General features: G+C 39.5%; 2 protein-coding genes across 6 annotated transcripts in view; both read left to right on the top strand.

Annotated features, from left to right (window-relative positions):
• Positions 1 to 20,871, top strand: part of LOC108655760 (uncharacterized) — a 173,265-nt gene that overhangs the window by 30,933 nt on the left and 121,461 nt on the right. The window lies entirely within an intron of this gene.
• Ac13E (Adenylyl cyclase 13E) overlaps positions 11,770 to 20,871 on the top strand; it is a 62,926-nt gene continuing 53,824 nt past the window's right edge. For 2 of the 5 annotated variants that reach the window (XM_089263782.1, XM_089263777.1), the window contains exon 1: positions 11,770 to 12,342. The gene's annotated coding sequence lies outside the window, so the exon portion shown is untranslated. The other 3 variants (XM_089263778.1, XM_089263779.1, XM_089263780.1) reach the window with 3 other exon arrangements.

Raw genomic sequence — 20,871 nt, 5'->3', positions numbered from 1 at the left:
GTTCGTGACTTCCATCGCAATGCCGGCTATTCACTCGGCCATATACGGCCGCAGAGCGTACAGACAGCCCAGCCACCCACTCGCCCACACGCCCACACATCCACTCGCCCAGTGATCCACTCGTCCATCCAGGGGCAAATTAAGGCTTAATAAATCCAGCAGCTTTGATTATCCGATGGAATCAATTCCGCTTGTCTTTGGCCGGAGCAAGACGACCTCCGATGTTATTCAGAGGCTATAAAAAACACTGAATAAAGTCGTGCGTGTTAGGAAAGCCTTATAGGATGTCGATTTTTGTGGTTGCTTGTGTTTGCGTTTAGAAATACTTTAAATTAGGCCAGGAACTATGTACATATATTGCGAACTGAAATACATAAGAGACACACATATGAATATGAATATGAATATGAATATGAATATATAAAAGATAAGACAAACATGGAAGATATGGATCAATTCATTATATATTTAATATTCCTTTCCATATTTACATATTCATATATTTTCTTAATCTTATTCATATTCAGATATACATTATTATTCACATTCATATTCACATTATTATTCATAATCACATTCACATTCACATTAATGTTAATATTCACATTAATACATATTTTATATTCAGATTCATATTATATTCATACTCACATTCATATTTATATTCATTCATATATATTCAAATTTATATTCATATTTACATATTATTCATATTCATATTCATAATTCTATTCATTTTAATTCTCAGACTCACATTCATACTTATTTTCATATTTGAATTCATATTCATATTCATTCAGATATTCACATTCATATCCATACTTATATTGGTATTCATATTCATTCACTATATGTATATATATGTATGTATGTATGTATATATGAGAACTGTTAAGTAAATGATCATGAATTTGAACTAATATATATTTATATGTATATATTCATATATATTCATATGGACTCTTATATTTATACAATTACTCAATAATTTCCTTACTCATCTCAATGCTCACACTCAAGTATGAAGATATTTCCTGACATTTACTTACTCATACCAGCTCATATGAAGCGTACTCTTATTCATATTCATGTATTCATTTGCCTATTCCTATTCGCACTAATGTTCATATTTATATTCATACTTTATGTTTGGGTTCGTCGGCATCTGCGTCACATAAGTGCTTCATTAATTCGAACGTTCCGCGTTGAGGTGTCAACGCAAGGAAGCTGTCGGAAGGAAGCTCCTAGCTCACTTGGTGAGGACTCGAGCGACAGTTGATATTGGAATGAGAAGTGGTACTGGTATAGGTATAGATATTGGCATTGGTATTGGTATTGGTAATTGCAGCTTAGTCGTTAGTCAACAGTCACTGGGTGCTCCAACAAGGGGCGGAACACCATTAACAACAACAACAAGGGCCAACAATGGCGTCAGCTTTGCGCGCGTCTCTGGCGGCAACCTGAATAGCAGCGCAGCAGAGTGGGCGGACAGGTGGAGAGAGTGAGGACAGGTAGCTGGCATCCAATGTGTTGATGCGCCACCGTGTGCTGCCTATATCAAAGGGAAACCGGATAATTTGCTGTCCAGGCTGATGCCGTCAGCCGTGTTGTCGGTGTCCGCATCGCATTTATTGAGAGTCACACGTAGAGGGAGTCCTTCCCTCCTGCTCTGCCCTCTGCCTTCTGTCGTTTGCCAACTGATTTATCGGCATCCTGTGACGTGGAATGGCCACTGTAGCCTCGCGGCACAATTTGCGTTTTGTGTCATTTGTCGCGTCCAGCGCTCACGTGGCATTAAGTGGGCAATTTCTAATCAGACTCAGCCACGGACAATGTGCGCTCCAGCCCCCTTCCATAGGTCCTACTGTTATAGAGATACACAGTAGAGGTCCAGCGATTGTCCACAAGCAACTCTTGGCATTAGAGAATCGCTTCATTTAAAGCAATGTAAACTATTCAAGCCAACACTACAGCTGTCGTCAATCATCTGTTGGAGTCGTAAAGTCCGCCGGAAAGTGATTTTGGTTTTGGTAGTGCTGCTGCTGCTGCCGCTCTTACTGCTACTCCGCCTCCTGCTCCTGCTCCTGCTGGTGGTGTTTGTGTTGATGTCCTAATATCTCCGCCCTCGCCAGCTATCCGACAAGACTATTGATTCATTTAGCTGGTCATTGCACTGCAGTAAAAGCACTTAAAGACTTTGGCCCGGAGTCTGTTGCGTCTTGGTCTCGGCTCTCAAGCCATAAAAGTCCTTGGCCAAATTGAATTGTCAGAGTTTGGAGCAAGTTCCCAATTTCTCTCCATTATGTGGACAACTTTAGCTGGGAGTTCGTTTCTTTTCTGTGTGGCTTGTTTTGTTTTTGGTCACTTAAAAATTAATTTGCAGCTAAACCGCCGGCAATTGTGGGCAACCGAAAGTGGACGGTGCTGCGGGTAGTGCCTGCGGGCGGTGCTGCTCTCGCTGTTTCATTCAGTCTGCGTATTTCAGTGTGACTGCATTGTTTAAACTTTTCGTCCGCCCGCCCCGGCATATAATTGAATTTTAACGTCATTATGATCACAGTTATAATTATCATGTTTCGTCCTGCTGCTGCTGTTGGATAGCGACTCTGTCGCCCTTCCTCTCTGCCAATTTTACGCTTTTCTAACTTATCAAACTGTGCGTTATAATTTAATTTGAAATGTCATCCCCAATTGAAGTGGGCGTGGCGGGGGCTTTGTTTGCATTTAAATAGCGCTGCATTCATCACGCCGTACCACGTTCACGTTCTCTTCATTTCTGTTGTTTTTTGGCCACATTTTGTGCAGCAAGTTCCTCAGTCCACAAACCAATTGATTTTACCATGATGAAGAGAATTTCAATTAACATACATATATATTAATATATATATATATATGTATGTATATATTTTGTATATAAAGCCAGCTTATTCAGTGTCAAACTTTTGTCCTTGCTCAGTCAACTTTTTTCTTTCCTTTTTTGCTGTCCATCGAAGTTCCTTGTTATGGGAGCAGTTCCCCACCCAGCGTCCATTTGAGGCCTACTACATACATATGCTGAGGACATTTAAGCTGCTGCTACTACTCGGACTGCTGGCGCTGCTGCTGCTGCTGCTGTTGCTGCTGCTGCTGCTGCTGCTGTTGGCCGCCTAATTCAATTTTAATCTACTCGGATACCAACTTTCACTTAATGGCCATGCCCCGTACGTGTCTGCCACAAATCGCAGCACGCACGCAGCTGACAGTCAAAATGTCGTTTGTGGCCTCTTAATCTTGTTGCCCCCTTTTGTTGTTCTACATGCTTCACTTTCTGTTTTCCTTTCTCTTCCTTTTTTGGTGTTAAAGCATTTGCAGCCTCTTTAACCACTGACCAGCTACTTGTGTGCCCTCTCTCTCTCTCTTTCTCTCCCTCTCTCTACCTTTCTCTCTCACGTGTGTGCACAAATACCATATTTATATTGCATTCCACTCCAAACTTTTTTCATACACAGTTTCCCATGAAAAAAATTGTTTAGCAACATGCAACATGCGCTTCAGCTTGATGAAATTTTTATAAAGCATACTAAAACATTGTTAACAATATTTTGTAACAAATAAAAAAAAAAATACAGGCAAGGGAGCTACACTGAACTCTGGCTCGTTCCACTCTGCTCGTCCACTGAAAAAAAGTATATATACTTCATGCCCTCTGTGCCGCCTCCTGCTGCACATGGAATGAGGCATTCCAAAAGTGAAGTGAAGTGAAAGTGACCTTTAGCTTTAGCTTTAACTCATTACATCCTGAATAGGTACTTTGAATCGGTTCAGATTAGAGGAAGCTATATCATTAAATAGTGAGCGCAGCTCGCTTCAGAAATGAGAAAAAACAGCTTTTGTCCACTAATTGCTGGGCCTCAGTGGTGATCGGCAGCTTAGTCAGTTGCCTAATTAGTTAGTCAGTTGGGCACTTAGTCAGTCAGCCAGTCATCCACTCAGTCAATTAGTCAGGCAGTGCATGCCTAATTTTCAGAATGATTTGTAAGCCCTTTGTTCGGCCCCGATGTAGATCTTACCTAAATGCCATCGAGGGAGCTATACAAATCATCATCAACTGAGTGGGGCCAGCTAGCCGAGTTGAGTGGGGCCAAGAGCTACGGCTACACAAATTTTCTTTGTAATTTACGCGCGAGGCACGTGAGATTCATATGGACCCCTCGGCCTCTCCAGTGGGCTGTTAAGTTCTGGGTCAGTTTGCTTTCTTTTGTTTTTGTTGTTCGGCCATTGCAATGAAGAAAAACGATGCGCCAAATGGCGGCCATACAGCTGGGCAGCTAGGCAACCAGGCAAGTGGGTCGCATTGTGGCCCAGGCAAACGAACCCGTGCACACATTCGGATTGTGCATGTAGCTGGGGCTCTTATGACCGGTTGGCTATTTGCCGTTGGCCCCCAGGCACGTCTATATAAGCCCGCAACCTGCTGCCGGATGTCGCCCCATATCTCAGTCAAAGGCACGTCGCATTCATGCGAGTTGTTCGAGTCTCTGCTGCGAGCCAGCAGCCGGCAGCGACGACATCAAACACTTTTTCTTTAACTGTGCTTCGTCTTGTCTGTTTTGTTTGTTTGTTGCTTCTGTCTCTGTTATTCTTTCGATTGCCTGCCCCTGGTCAGAGCTCTGGGCCGGCGTGGGCAGTCGTGGTCAAGCTCTGCTGGCTGAGCCCCCTTTGTTGTCTGTGGCTCAGCCACCTCCTCTGCCCCTCCCATTAGGGTCAGCTCTCTCGTGTTATTCGTCTGCCCTGCTCAATTGTAAATATTAATGAGGGCTATTTCTACGCCGCACAATGTCAGAGATCAAATCCCTAATTTATATGCACTTGTTATGTATTCATTACTAATATAAACTTTCATAATAAGTGAAGTGCTGAATCTTACAACTAGATATGTATTGATACAAATTTCTAATCATAGTCCAAACTTCTTTTAAGGCGTCTTTAAATAGGCTTCTCTCATTCCACATTTTTGATTTTTTTTTAGGAATAGTATCAATCAGTTCTTACGCTGGTACGCTCGTCTGAGCAGTCTGTAGCTTCTCTCAGATAGGGCGTGAATCAACTTTTCTTATTATTCATTCCCATCGAATAAATTTAATTAAGAATTAAAAATGTCTAAGAATCAATTGATTATTCAAAAAAGTTAAAGCATTTAAACTGATTCGTCTGCAGCATAAATTTTCAGTATTTCCTATTGAAACGATACAAATGGACATTATATTAAAAATGTTTTAAAAAGCGATTGATCATTCTAAAAGTTAGAATACTCAAATTGGATGTATCGTTCTGTTAAAACATAAAAATAATTATGAATATAGGATGAATATCGATAACTTTTCATTCATTTCCATATCACTGACTAATTTATATCAGATTAAATATGTTTTGATAATATTTTGATCATTCTAGAAGTTGAGGTATTCAATATCCATTTATCGAATCGAAAAATATCTGGACAGATTTGTCTTGGCTTTCAGATTACAGTTTATTAAGGCGATTCCAATAAAAACAGTCTTATCTATATCCACACAGAACAAACAAATAAATAAACTAACATCTGAGGTCAACCATAACCTATAAATGTTCGCTATTGGAACCGCTGTGACTTTCAACAGTGCTTTGAATTTATATGTGTGAACACCTTTCGATGCGAAACGTTGAACTAGTTGAGAATTATAAGAGACACATACGCAGTTCACGTTTTGTGGCAACATTTTAGAGGCTGACATATATATATATATATATAGATATGAATACGTATACTGTGTGCGTATTCTATTTGTTTGAGAACTATTTGCATTCCTCCGCTTTGGCCCAGCTTGTGGTTGCCTCACCTTAGCCTGTCATATATTTTCTTTTTCATTCTTTATTTTTTGGCTTCTTGTGGCACAACAATGTTTATGCTCCCGCTGCAGTTGATTCCCCTGCCACTGACCTTGAGGTTGTTGTGAATGCGCTGTGCATCAGCGTCGTGGGGACTGCGCCATATGAGCTGCCAGCCGAAGGCTGCATTTCTGTTGATGCGCTCTGATTGCGTGGTCAAATTAATTTGATTTTATGCTCTCGAACTTCTTTACGTTCACGAAATTGATTTCGCATCTGATGTCAAATAAATGCAAGGGCATGAGCTATAAGCAAACAGAGAGAATAATATGTGTGCACAGAAGGGAAGTGGGCAAGAAAACGGAAAGAGCTAGAGAGAGAGAGAGAGAGAGAGAGAGAGAGAGAGAGAGAGAGATAGAGATAGCCCCTATTCTAACCTCTCTATAAAGGAATTCATAGAGTCAGCAAGAGAAATTTGGTGAGAGGGGGAGATGTAGAGAGCATAAGAGATATGCATAGGGGGAAGAGAGAGAGAGCGTGAGAGGAAGGAAGACAGAGAGACAGGAAAAGGGAGAGTAAGACAGAGTGAGTAAGATCGAGAGAGAGAGTGAGACATAGAGTTAGAGCGAAAGAGTGAGGGAGAGAGAGAAAAAGGAGTGGGAATGAGAGTGAAGGGTAAGGACGAAGGGGAGAGAGTGGAAGCGAGAATGGAAAAGAGATGAGAACTGTATGGGAGGGAGAAACGCGAAAGAGAAATCTCCATATCTCTCATGGCACAGAATAATATAATTGATTAACTTTCTAGTTGATTACTTTATTTTAGTAAGTTTCTTAACTGAATTCTTACTTCGCTAGCTCTATGTGCTGCTCACTCCACAAAATTGAGCTGACTCACGGATTAATTAGTTCTTGGTGATGAACGGCAATTCGTTATTTCTAAACTATTCCCATTTGGATAGACTTTTCCTACGAACAACTGTGTTGCAACTTGCCAGTGATTCACTAGTTTGGTTTTTCGACTTACCTGCGCATTTCTTTTAGATATTATCGAAATTGTTATTTAGCGAGCAATATTTCCAGGCAATAATTTGGAACTCAGTTAACTTCTTAACTGTCTTCATTTGCCTTCCATTTCATCTGTTGAGAGACTCAGCAAGACTGAGACTACTTTCTATATAGATATTTCCCAGCTCCCAAAGCTATCAATCACATTCAACATTTATAATTAGAATATATACTAAAGTTATGTCATTTCATTGTAAGTTAATAGAATCAATTGGAATAATATATTGAATCTTCAGCTCGATTGCACCAACATTGAGAAATCAGTTACTCTCTGGTGGTTCATGATAGGCCCTACGATAACTCTTAACATAGAATAAAAAAAGGAGCAAAATTTGGTCGTTCCACCATTCAGTCGGCCAAACAATTCAACTGAGTGATAGAGATTGAAAATATGGAAATGGAAATGGAAATGGAGAAGCTCTAGCACCACGTGCCATATGAAGGCTGTATATTAAATGTTAAGCTGCAGGCAAACGAGTTTCACACGGCCACACACACACGCACATTCACACACACACACACAGTAACTCATTTCACGGCAGAGCAGTGCGTCCATAGTCAACAGGGCACTGCCCATAGCCCCATAGCCCCGCTGCCTCAGTGCCCTACAGCTCCACCGAGTGGCATTGAATGCATGTTTGTCCTTGTGTGAGGAAAAGCAAAAAGGAACTTTTGTTTGGCGCTTTTGAATGGTGCTGGCTTTGGTTCGTCCACCGTCCGTCGCCCGTCGTCCGCCGTCCACTACTCGCATTTCATGTTTATCAATGGCTCTTGTTAATCGTGTGGCACGCGAACGCCCGCATAATTGGATGGGGCGTGGCTAGCCAGAAGAGTCACAATGCTATCGTTTGACTCAATTATCAATTTGCGTGGGCCAATTAAAGTGTGTGTGGATGCACAAAGGCTTCTAAGAAAAGAGCAGCCTTGAGCCTAAAGTGTGCCTCTCCATTTCCATTTTCATTTAATACTTTAAGTCTTGAAATGACAAGCATACATACACGCATACACACACGCACACGCACACTCACACGCCAAAAATGCAGCACAATACACTTACACACACACACACATTCACACCAGCAGAGTTTCAGTCTGGGAAATATTTGCATACGAATGAAATGAAATGGAATTCACGCATATCGCAAGACGCCGCCTCATCGCATTCAAATTTGGATCGCTGTGCGAGGCTTTTGGGTCTCTTTCAGTTTTTAATATGTTGATTCGTCAGCGTTCATTGATATGGAATAAACCATGCCAAATAAGGCCAAATTCGCTGTTTTTACTCCAAATTTAACGCAGTTTTTTGTACTGCAAATTGCCTCTCCATAAACCTTACAGTTCACAATTGTTAGGCCCCACCTCTCCATATAATGAGTTGCTCCATATGCTCGTAAGCTGTACTGAGTCCTGAACATGCTCGGATTGAGCAACAAATTCGTGTACTTGCTCCAGTGACACTTGAAACTTTCACCAAATTTTATAGCATACTTTTATGCGCGCGCCATAATAAATACGCATACGCCGCATAGCCCCGCCGGTCATAAATGTAATTGCAGCCTGCAAGGCAAACATGTGTGTGTGTGTGTGCGTGTGTGTGCGTGGGTGCAACAGCTTGAAGCTTTATAGCTAAATTTATGTAAGACTTGAATATTTCAATGCGCTCCAAGTGCACAGGCGTCTTCATGATGACAAACCAATCAACAAAGATATAAATATATATACTGTATTGTATATATGTATATATACATATAGAGAGAGAGAGAGAGAGAGGGGCGCAGAGAGCGTACCACACACTGTCATCCTTGTAGCAGCATCAAGCATCACAACATTATACCCTCGATGCGTTAATCTTTCTGTCTATTTCTATAGAGCTGCAACCAGGCCACATGTTGAGCTCCTGCTGCTGTTGCTGCTGCTGCTGGCATTGACGCATTTCATCGTCACCTGGGAAGCAGCATCAGCATGACTAAGCTCAGATGATGATGCTGACAGTTGATATGCATGAAGTCTTTGTGTGTGACAAGCCGGCCCTTAATTGAAATCTAAGTGAGATTTACGCTGAACATCTTTATTGAGCGAGTGCACAATGAATGATTCAATATATAAATCATTTCATCAGATTTGTGTCATGCATTTGCCTTGAATAAAAGGTAATCAACGCTCGTACAAAGGAATTCAATTAGAAGCCAAAGCCTCGCTTGCATCTGTAATCAAGAAATGCAATTGAAATTTGTGTTAATTGCAGAGCACGTTTGAAGGTGCAACGGCTGCATTGGCATTGGCACTTGCATTTGCATTTGTATTTGTATTTACTTTCTCCGGTTACGATTCGCATCATTTTACTGCCAAAAGGCGGCGCAAAGCGGCAACGACGCCTGGCAACACCAATTAGTCAGCCCAATCAACGATGCAACGCAATACGAGCATGCAACATGTGCGTAGCTCCACTTGACGTCCCGCCTTTCTCTCTCTCTCTCTCTCTCTCCCTCTCTCTTTCTGTATCACCCTTACCATATTTTATGGGCAATGTAATCGGAGGCAACACCTGTTGCATCAGGTATTGCTCATTCTGATGCAACGATGCAGCAAATTCTCAGACTCACAGATTTGGCAAACGTGCAGCTGTAATTAAGGTTTCGTATGGCATTTTGCGGCTACACTGGGAGAAACTTGGTGACTTTCTCGCACAGAAATTCTTTCTTATAGACCTTATTTCATTCCAATTGCTCAATAGCCTCTGCTTCATAGAGGTATCGATAGATCAGCTCTTTGATTGAGCTGATTTGAATCTACTTTTGTTTTTCTTACAGTGTCTGCTCTGAATGTCCTTTTCCTCAAGTAAATGTACCAGCAGCAAGGAGCCCTGCTCGATTTGACCCAATTGCAATAATGTGCCCAACTCAAACGTAGGTAATAACATTTAATACCCTGAAAATGCTGAAGTATTTTCCCAAACAAGTTTTTTATTGAGAATGACTAAAATATTATTTAATATGAAATCCCTTTTTCACTTTCACAAAATCTCTCTAAACAGAAGTTTTTGTACTAACCAAAATGATATAATATATGGGAGTGAACGTTTCAAATTGCAGTTCTCGAGCATTTGGCATTTGAAGTTCTCGAGTTCAAAGTATACACACAGATGGTTATACAGATGTATTGGATTAACTCGATCCAAACTAGAATATAGAGTTATTGTTTAATGAGTTTATTATCACAAAAATTGAATATACTTGAATATACTACTTTGTTAAGGGTACTTAAATTTGAGGAAAAGTTCGACTTGAAGAGACTAGACCCAAGAAATACTTTCTAACTTTCATCATTAGATGTTTTTCAGATATTGCGAAATGTTTCTAATTTTTTCTTGGAACTACAAATTTTGGTTTGCCACAAAAGTAAATATAAGAAAAAAAGAGGAATACTTTCTGGAAACATATTGACCCGTTAAATATCTATATGTATATGCAATCTTTATTAAATATTTTTTTGACATTATATAGCTGAAGTAATTTAAAGAAACAATGAAAAACTGCAAAAAATTTAAAAAGTTACATTGTAACATTATATATATATATATTCATATATAAAATGAACAATATGTATGTTTAGAAAGAAATTTGAAATTTGAATATAAATGAAAAATAAATAAATAAATATTTGTAAGGTTATATTTTTTTTTTATTTATTTATATATTTATATGCTCATAAATTTATCAAATTAAACATAACTATGTATAAGAATTCCCCTTTTTGCCAGTAGCTTCAGATGCCGTCAGCCGCTCAAACTGTCACAAAAAACCGCTGAGAGAGAACTTTATAATTTGATGTAAAATGAATTTGATGTGTCAAGCAAAAAGGGAAACGTTCTTGGATCTGTGTACGCCGAGTTGAGCTGCAAGTTGGGAGCCGCAGCAACTTCTAATTGACAGCGGTACACACCAAGAATTATTGCCCCACAGCCCATCCCGTCGGCCCGACGCGTCGGAGGTACAGTGAACTCGGGTCGTGTCCATGAATGGCTGCACTTAATTCGACAGCTTCAAAGATTTATAAACGTTGCCGGCTTGACAAACGCTGATGAATTGCCCAATGCTGTGTGGGTGGACGGGTGGACGAATGGCTGGCAGGATGGCTGGCAGGATGGCTGGCGGGAAGTTACTTTCTGTGAGTTGAACTTTGTGTCCCTTTTAATTAAAATTAATATGATTTGATTTCCAGCCAACAGTTAATTAGCAGAAGCGCATTTTAATTAGCGGTTCGCCCCAACTAATCAAGGCTAGCTAATTCTATTTGCAATTATGTTTATAATTTTTAATTGTCATCATCATCAGCACCATCATCATTATCATCATCATCACCATCATCAGTATCATCATAATCATATTCCAATTAGCAGCATCCTCTGCAGTGGTCACGTCCGGCAATTGAATTAATTTAGTCTATGTTTTTTTTTTTTTTGTGTGTGTATTTCCGCATATAATTAATTTAGTTTTGGGAGCTCCTGATAACTGAAAACAATTGTTGGCATTGCCAAAAGAATATTAAGCTATGCAAATATTATGAAAATATAGATATGTAAATATTTTGCATATAATAAATTGCAAAAATTAATGCTCAATTGATCAAGCCGAAAATTCAAACAATTTTCATAATGCATAAGCCAAGCATTTTATTAGTTTGAATACCAGGAGACCTAACAGCACGTTGACTGAACCTATGTTGCTAACATCAAAGCGTACTGTTAAGCTCCAAATGGCACTGCCAATGTACAGAATTTGTGAAGAATTCGTATTTTTAGCTGTTAAGCTACCCGAATAGTTATCGATAACAACGCGGTATTTAAAGCAAATGCATGCCGTCGATAATTCAGAAACAAAAACGAAGCCGAATGAGGCGGACGTGTGACGCTCGCGCGCGCAACATTTTGCATCAGTGCCGCAAAATGCGCGCGTGTTTCAGTTTCAGTTCGTGTTGTCATTTGTTGCTGATGGCCAAGTGAATGTGTGTTTACAAACAATGTAATGTCCGCTGTTTCCTTAAATCGCAATTGTACTCAAATAAATAAATGCTAAATGAAACTAAAATAAATCATAGTAACATTTAGTCAAATACGAACTAGACAAACGGCAACAATAACAACAATAACAATAACAACAATCAAAACTAAAAACTGAACGTGGCTGCTGAGGGACGTGCGATAAGAGCGGCAACAACAATAACAATTTGCCGACTTCTCTCACTGCAACAACAACAACAACAACTATAGCAAGAGAAGTGTGTGAGTGTGTGTGTTTTTATTTTAGCTGCATTCTTGTCAGCGTCGCTGCAACTACGTCAACAGCGACGGTGACGCTGACGGCGACCGCGACCGCGACTTCGCCGTTGAAAGTTTGGAGTCCCATAAACATCCAAAACGTGGTTTTCAAAGTAATTAATCTATTTATATATTTTAGCTTATGCATTATAATAGTAATAAACAAATATTGTAATAATAATTGCATTTGTTCGTGTTGTTTGTTCAATTTTTTTTCCTGTGCTGTGTGGTGTTGTGTTGTGTGTTTACCTCTTAATTAGTTTACCTGCGACACGCTTTGTTTTGTTTTTTTTTTTTTTTTTTTTTTTGTGCGTGTGTTTGTGAGCGTATGTTATTGGTGAGTTGATATGTTTACCTTTCTGCTTTTGTTTCTGTGTTTATGTTTGTGCTTGTACTCGTGTTTGCTGTTCTTCCCAGTTAAGCGGAGCAACAGACAAGCAAACAACACCAGCACCAACACTAACAACAACAACATTTACAAATGCTGCTCATTTTGCATTCGTGCCTGGTGTTTTTGTTTTGTTGCATTCTACACTTCCCGACGCCGACTGCAGCAGCAGCAGCAGCAGCAACAGCAGCGGCAGCAGAAAACATAAACTGCCACCCGAAGCCGACGATCGCTCGCTGCCTGCTGCCTGCTGCCTGCTCTCTGCTCTCAGCTCTCAGCCACGGTTGCCACTTGAGCGAAATGCTTCGTACCAAAGAGGACAAGCAAAAGTACCAGATTCTTTGGAAATGTACCTAATCTCTGTTCATGTAAAGTAACTAACTTTAAAGCTAGAATTCCTAACAAAAATAGTTGGATTTGCTAAAACTATGAATTTTGGGTTGTGTATAAATATATAGATTGCAAAAAAATATATTTAATTACAAATGTATATAGAGCTAAAACATAAATAATTTTAATGTCTTTGTCAAGTTTTAAATTCAAGAATTATATATTGGCATTCATCCAGATGTACCCAAGAAATTTATCTCTAACTTTTAACCATTCTCCATTTGTTTTATATACATATGTGGCAACTCTGGCACTTTCAACTTCAAACTCTCTGCTCTAAATTCTCTGCTCTTCAGCTGTTGTTCCTTGAAGTTGTTTCTAGTTCAATTTGAAAGCTTGTGCGATCTTGAAGTCTCCCATTGGTGGGTGATCCCTGCTTGGCTCACTCTCTTACTCTCTGGAAACTCAGGGGCAATCAGCCTCCCACAAGTGCGTTGTGCAGACACTTGGCCATAAACATTTCCTTTGGCCAAATGCACTAAATGCATTTTATGGTCGCCTCGTGCGTTGCAGGTCGTTAACAATGCCTGGCCACGCCTTCGCCGCCCCAGTTTTTAGTGGCGCCATAGACACTTGACCATTAAAACATGAAAACTAGCCGAACTGGCCAACAGGCCAACAGGCCAGCGGGCCAGCAGAGCAGAAAACCAACAAGCCACAAGCCAATTTACCGCCTGCAGCAAGTTGGCAACAACATCGATACTAATATCGAAATTGTGTGAGGCAGATGCGACACTGCGTCTGCCCTGCAGCAGCTTACAATATCCCCAGCGTCTCCTCTCAATATGCTAAACATAAAAATATGATTGCAATAACTGTTATGCACCATTACAGCCTGAAAGTACTCGCAATGCTGAGCCCTAAAAATCTAATCAAATTGTGACTTGAACCAAATTTCCAGCGCACTCAAATGCAATGCATGCATCAATGGATGGCTACCATTTTAATGTTATGTACCTTATATTATATCTACATAAATAAGAAATCTGGTTGGTATATACTAAGGCCTTCAACTCAATTATTTTGTCTGCTGAAACGAAGTTTGTCGCCCTACGTATATATCGAAGTCGAATTGGGATTCAGCCTAAAATGAATAGAATTTGTAATTTTAGCTCTTATAAATTATTGCTGCCATTGTAAATACCAATTTCGTGTAAGATCGACATGAACTCAAGTTGTATGAAGTTATCTCAGTTATCTATTCCTCCCAAAATAAACAATATCCCACATATAAGGAGTATACAATTTTTAGCGAACGTAGTCTAACCTGTCCCGAGCTCAGCTCACTTAGAAAACCAGAAAACTGCCCGATCAGAGCTCAGAGTATCTACCAGTCGTGCACTCCCGACTCTCTCGCCCATTTCTCGCTTCGATTCGGGCATTGGAATACGATTCTCATGCACTTGTGGGTATTTGTTTTCTTTTCGTATAATCGTTTCTATAGAAAAGCTGTAGCTTTCGGTTTTTATGACGTCTTTGGAGAGTACACATATGAGTATACGATTTTATTAGATAATTCAAGTAGGTTTTTCTCTCAGTGTACTAGCTGACGTAGGTTTGCAGTGGGCTTTGTGAGTGCAGTTGCAGTTATGTGTAATATCGTATAGAATTTCAATATCATGAATACGCTTGACGTTTGACAAACCGAGCGTTGAGGCGTACGAGGTGGGTGGACTTCTGGGCCATGTTCCGATAGGGCGGGCATCACTTGGGATCCACTTTATGGTGGAGCACACAGCTGTTAACTTACGTAAGCATATCTCAATATCAAACAATGTCGCCTTAGCTATTTATGAGGGCAGGAGCAGTGCAGCGTGGCAAATATGAGTGGATCTGCTCTATCTGTAAGCCGTACAACAACAACTGTAGTGCCTAGCAGCACTACAATAGAAAGTGCTCAAATTCTATTCTCGAACACTTCTCGGCTCTGGTTTCAAATTAGCTTTGAATATTTCTATTGTGTTTGCTTTGTATTTCTTTGTTTTGAGCACTTTGTCAACCATTTTTATACTCGTTCATAAAGTGGAAGAGTTTAGGGCTTTTCCTTCATATAAGAATTTAATGAGGAATACCCATAAATTGTTTTCAATATAATTTATCGGTTTTGCAACAAAGAAATGCCCATAAATTTGATGGGAAGTGTAACAATTACGATAAATATCGATCAATATTGCTATTTGTAGAATGTGAACTATTTTGTATAAAACATTCTATATAAATATGCAGTAAAAATATCATAAATCGAGACCGGAAAATAGCAATAATTATTTTGAAATGATTTCAGCTTTTAAGTATTTTTAGAACTAACAAAATATGTATATTATGGCATATACTAAAATATCTATATAAGAGATATTGATCTATCTATGTAGGCATGAAATTGATATGCAACAATAAACCGAACTTAACAGAGCATTAGCAGCCAAGTGTTAACTGCACGTAACATGGATATGTTAAGTTCAATATACATATGTATTTAACAGATGCACACTTCTCATCTGCGATATCTGAATAATATTGTTGAATAAGTGCTAAATTATCAATTTGAATGTTTTGATAAAAGCACATTGACCTGCTCAGCCGTGATGTTTTTTCCCTTTCATTTGAGTTCAGTTTTATTGCTGGCTGCGGCCGCTGTTAATTGTGTGTGGGAGTTCCCCGTGCTCGAGTGTTGGGCCCGCTGCCTTTGGGGAAATACCCTCAGGCTGCGGCCAGCCTGTAAGCCATTTAATGTGACAACATTAGTGCAGCAATGCAAGTGAGAAGACAGAGAGGAGGGTGAAATGGAGAAATGGTAAAATATCGCCTGGGATTCACCAAGCAACATTTTATTATTGTTTTATTTATTTATTTATTTTTCCTACATATTTGTGAATTAGCTGGGTCCTTGTCAGCTGATTTTTTATTCATGAGCTCACATGTTGGGCACGATGCGAGACAAGAGCTTATTAGTTAAAGTCAACAACAGAATTAATTTGGCAAATGTATATTACGTTTCGATTTAATGTTCGGCTGCTGTGCTTGTCGTAGTTGTTGTTGTTGTTGTTGTTGCTGCCGCTGAACTTTTAAATTACTCGTATAAAAATTTATGATTTATATACGCATTATATACACACACACTAAGACTGAGAGACGCACGCGTTTAAGACCAGTTTCAGATTCCGAGCTTGACGCTGAAAATCTCTCGAAAATTTCCGAAGCGTGAAGCGACACCAACAGCAGCCGCAGTCGCGCAGCGGCAACAGCAGCTGAAGCAGCGACGCCAACGTTAGCAGCGACGTCAAGCGCTGCTGCAAAAACAGCTGTTCCGCTACGAACTTGAGGCAAAGTCAAGCGGGTTTATTATTGATGTTGTTGTTGTTGTGGCTGCTGCTGCTGCTGCTGCTCTTACTCGTTCTCGATCAGCATCGAGTTGTCCAGTTGCTCAGATCGTTGGATGTCGCTTTTTGGTATGATTCAGTTTGCCATTTAGTTTTCGTTTTTTTTTTTTTAGTATACTCTAAGCAAATACAAAGTTCTCTTACTATGTCATGATTCATGATTAAATAAGATAAATTCTAGATACACCTATGTTGGTTCAGCAGATCTCTGCTGTAGATATCTGCGATAGATCAAAGGAAAAATCCCTTGATATTAAAGATAAATAAATAATTTGAGCATTTCATGAAAATTCACTGATTATATGAGATTCTCAGGAAAAGTCACGTTACGCTGGTCCAAAACAAAGTCATGTAACGCGACATTTATGTTCCGAACATGAATAATTGAAATGCAATAAAGCAAATATCAAATTTATATAGAAACAAAGATCATTGAACTCTATAAGAGCTGTTAAATGTATGCGAATTGCACTTTCATAGAGTGAAAGGGGTTTATGTATTTACATACATACATATGTATGTTCGGGTAGAGCATACAAAATTGGTTAGATTAACTAAGATTTTACAGTAGCTCGGGGCACATGTGCTCTTGCTTTTTTTCTCTCTGTATTTTTCTTGCTTTATCTTGCTGCTGTTGTTCTAACCCAATTGCCCGGAGCTGAAGCCCGGACCGCCTCTCGAATTGTATCTGAAACTGAGCTGACTGAAATCTGTGACTGTCACTGCGACTGCGACTGCGACTGCGACTACGACTGCGACTTTGAGCCAAGGTGACGTAATGCCAACGCCTAAAGTGGCTTTTATACGCTTCAACAGATCAAGTATCAATTACAAATCATTCACAAAGAGCCGTTGGCAAAAACAATTTCGCTTTGTGGGTCATCATCCATTTAAATTGACTTTGGCTTTGACATTGAGTGGGAGGGAGGCTTATCCTGCTGCCAGGAGCTGAGCTGTCTGGCTGCCCATTGGCGGAATTGTCAGCGCATGCTTGGCTTTGATTTCAAGTCAAACATAAATATACGTGTATATATGTATTTATAGCTCAATCCGATCCATGTAACTGCACAAGTTGCTCGCGACCATTTCAGATATTCATTCAGTTTGAGCATAAATTATAATTAGCTAAAAATAGCTGAAAACGCAGCATTCGAGAGCTGCTGCCCGCCCACCCAGCACTGGGCATCCACTTGACAACCACTTCTCGGGGCGTTCTCTCTCCCTCTCCCTCTCCCTCTCTCTCTCCCACTCTCTCTAGATGATACTTTATCAAATTGTTGTGGTCGCTGCTCTCGTTGTCAGCTGCTTTCGTATTAATGATAATATCGGGTTACCGAAGCGTCTTCTGTTTCACGGCGCTTCTGTTTCACACACTGGCAAAGCCAGAGCGCACAGTGCGTGCAACATTTCGCAGACGCCTTTTTTTCTGGCTTTTGCCTTTTTTTTTATGCCATTTGCCATCAGCTGTCAGCATCTCGGCCGTACGTAGACTTACGCATATTAGCTCCAAAAGTGTAGCATTTACCGATTGGCATTCCGAATATAAATAAACAACAATGAAAATGTTTTGTTAACAGCAACAAGAACAGCAACAACAATTACTAACAATGTTCTCGTCACGGCCGTTGCGCAACAGCAAAAAAAATTCAGGCTCAAACTGAACTGACTGCTCAATGCTCGCTCAGTCTCTAAAGAGATATAACAAGAGATATATAATAATAGATCAACAGAGAACCAAGCGCAAAACTTGTTCTAGATCTCTAGAACGGACTGAAATTTTGATATGCTTGCTTTATTCCAAGTCTAGAATCCACTTAAAACATATACGAACTCCCAGACAATCTGAGTAAACCTACAAAATATATACATATATCTTTAATATCTCACAAGTCTCACCGAAAACCCATATACCCCAGGCACTGCTCGAACGAGCATATAAAAAATATATATACACGAAATCAATTTGTCTAACTCTGCCGTTGTTTTTTAACGCCTTTTAATGGCATCTGATTTTGATGAATATATCTAACAGGTATACATATATAATGAATGAATGTATAAACATATAGATACATATATCTTAAGATAATATTACCTCTGCCTGGGTACTTGGGCAAGCAGCCATATAAATATACATAGAAACTGGCTGCTCAGAAATTAGCGATATTTTTCATTCAGCTCGAGCCAATCTAAGCAGTCTTAAATCAAACTGGTTCGAAAGCGAAATGTAATTGATAAGCAACTTTTTTTTCTCGCTAGCTTAGAATCGCAATACTTCTACTTAGATAACTTCATATTTTATGAAGTTATAAAAGTTGTCGATTCATAAACGATTTAGGGCGCTCTGAACTTAGTCGCATTACACAAGAGTTTAGGTAATGCAATCGTAATATATAAATGTTGTATATAATACAAAATCGCGAATGACAGTTACGTTCCTTAAGTCGCCCGACCAAATAAACCAGTTCATTGATGAATGTACCCAAGCACTTGAAATGAATTACTTAATGTGAAGAAAATGTCAACTGTTTCGATGGGAGATCAGAGATTATTATGCGACTTAAGAGAACACTGATTCATTATGCCTTAATCAAAATAAATAAAAATAAAAGTTATCAAATTTAGACAAAGGTATGAATAAACAAGTAAGAAAGCTCTAGTCGAGACTGCTCGACTACGAGATCCCCTGAACCCTACAAGCAACTGATATTTCAAAAATAATTAGCAAACACACACACACACACACACACACACACGCATACATACAAATACACGCACACACACACGCATACAAACAAACACACGCATACACACACTCACATATACAGGCGATTGCGCTTGGGTTGCGCTGCAGTGTTGGCAATATTAGGAGAACTTATTTGTTGAATAATTTAATTTCTAGACGTACGATCGTAATGAAACTTTCAGAACGTAATCATAATGTTAAAATGTATGTGTATACCGAAGCACAAGTTTCTAGTATTTGATATACGACTTTTACAAAGATGGGGGTGAGGGGGTGGATTTAGGGGTGGGGGGTAAATTTTAACAAAAACCGAAATTGTATAAAATACATCTTTATATACATTTTAAATTTGGAGACTGTAGCTTGAAAGATGTAGGAGATATAATTATTTAAGTGATCTTCGATAAGGTTTTTTATCGATAAAAAAATATCGGAATGAGTTATCGTTTTTTAGTGATAAACTCGATCTGCGCGTGATATATACGGTCATTTTAAAAAAAAGTTGAAGTCTCTAGCTCTTATATCTTCTGAAATCGACGCGTTCATACATACGGACGGACGGACGGACGGACGGACGGACGGACGGACGGACGGACGGACGGACAGACAGACGGACAGGGCCAAATCGACTCAGCTTGTCGTCCTGATCAAGAATATATATACTTTGTGGGGTCTGCCACGCCTCCTTCTGCCTGTTACATACTTTTAACAAAACCATTATACCCTGATTTCCCATTTTCAATGGGTTCAGGGTATAAACAGTGTTGCATAAATTATATATTGCCAAAAATAATCTATGTAGATTTCTGAGATGCAAATCAGATCTGTAGAGAGTCTCTTACCTTACACTAGATATTATTAAGGTGAGCGCCAGTTAGAACTAGTTCATGTGTTCACCTTTCAGTTTATGTAAACACACCTGAAACTTACTTGGAACTTGCACTTAATAATTCGAACCTTAAAAGTCATTTGAGATTCATTTACACAAGACGACAAAATGTGTGAACCAAAAGGCTGACTTTGTTTGCTCAAAAGCTTTTTGAATGCTGCAAGTTGGTAGAGCGAGACGGAGAGCAAGGAAAAACAGAGAAAGAGAGGCAGAGGACGAGGTACAGGGTGAGAGGGAGATAGAGTGAGCGACAGAAGTAGTGAAATGAAAAGATGGACAGAGAGAGAAAGAGAAAAAGGAGAGATAGGGAGAGGTAAAGACAGAGAGAGAAAGAGAAAAAGGAGAGATAGGGAGAGAGAGAGAGAGAGAGAGAGAGAGAGAGAGAGAGAGAGAGAGAGAGAGAGAGAGAGAGAGAGATAGAGGGAGAGATAAAAAGACATTGAGCAAGGGAGATAGAGGACAGGAGGGAGAGAGAAGTGGAAGAGGGAGAGAGTGAAGGAAGGAATATATTTGTATGTTAAGGAAGATGGAGATAAAGTGGTGAGGTAAAGAAACAGGGAGTATATAGAGAAAGTGAGAGAAAGAGAGGGAACAAAAAAGAATATATGAAGATAGGGAGAAATTGAGAATGAGAGAGAAAAGGTTGACAACAAAAATGGCTAACAGAAAGCGAAAAATGCACGAGAGAATGAGAGAGAAGATACAGTAACATTAAGAGAGGGAAACATAATTTTGAATGAGAGAGACCCAATCAATTTAACAGACAAATAGTCTAAAGAGATTCAAAAACTCTTCCCAGCCTTTGGTTAAAATATTAACATTGACGCCAAAGCTTTAATTTTTGAATGC

Source organism: Drosophila navojoa, chromosome X, assembly GCF_054131105.1.
Source record: "Drosophila navojoa isolate 15081-1374.11 chromosome X, UAZ_NAV_1.0, whole genome shotgun sequence".
Classification (NCBI taxonomy): domain Eukaryota; kingdom Metazoa; phylum Arthropoda; class Insecta; order Diptera; family Drosophilidae; genus Drosophila; species Drosophila navojoa.
The sequence above is the reverse complement of the archived record's forward strand: the minus strand, read 5'-3'. Positions and strand labels throughout refer to the sequence as shown.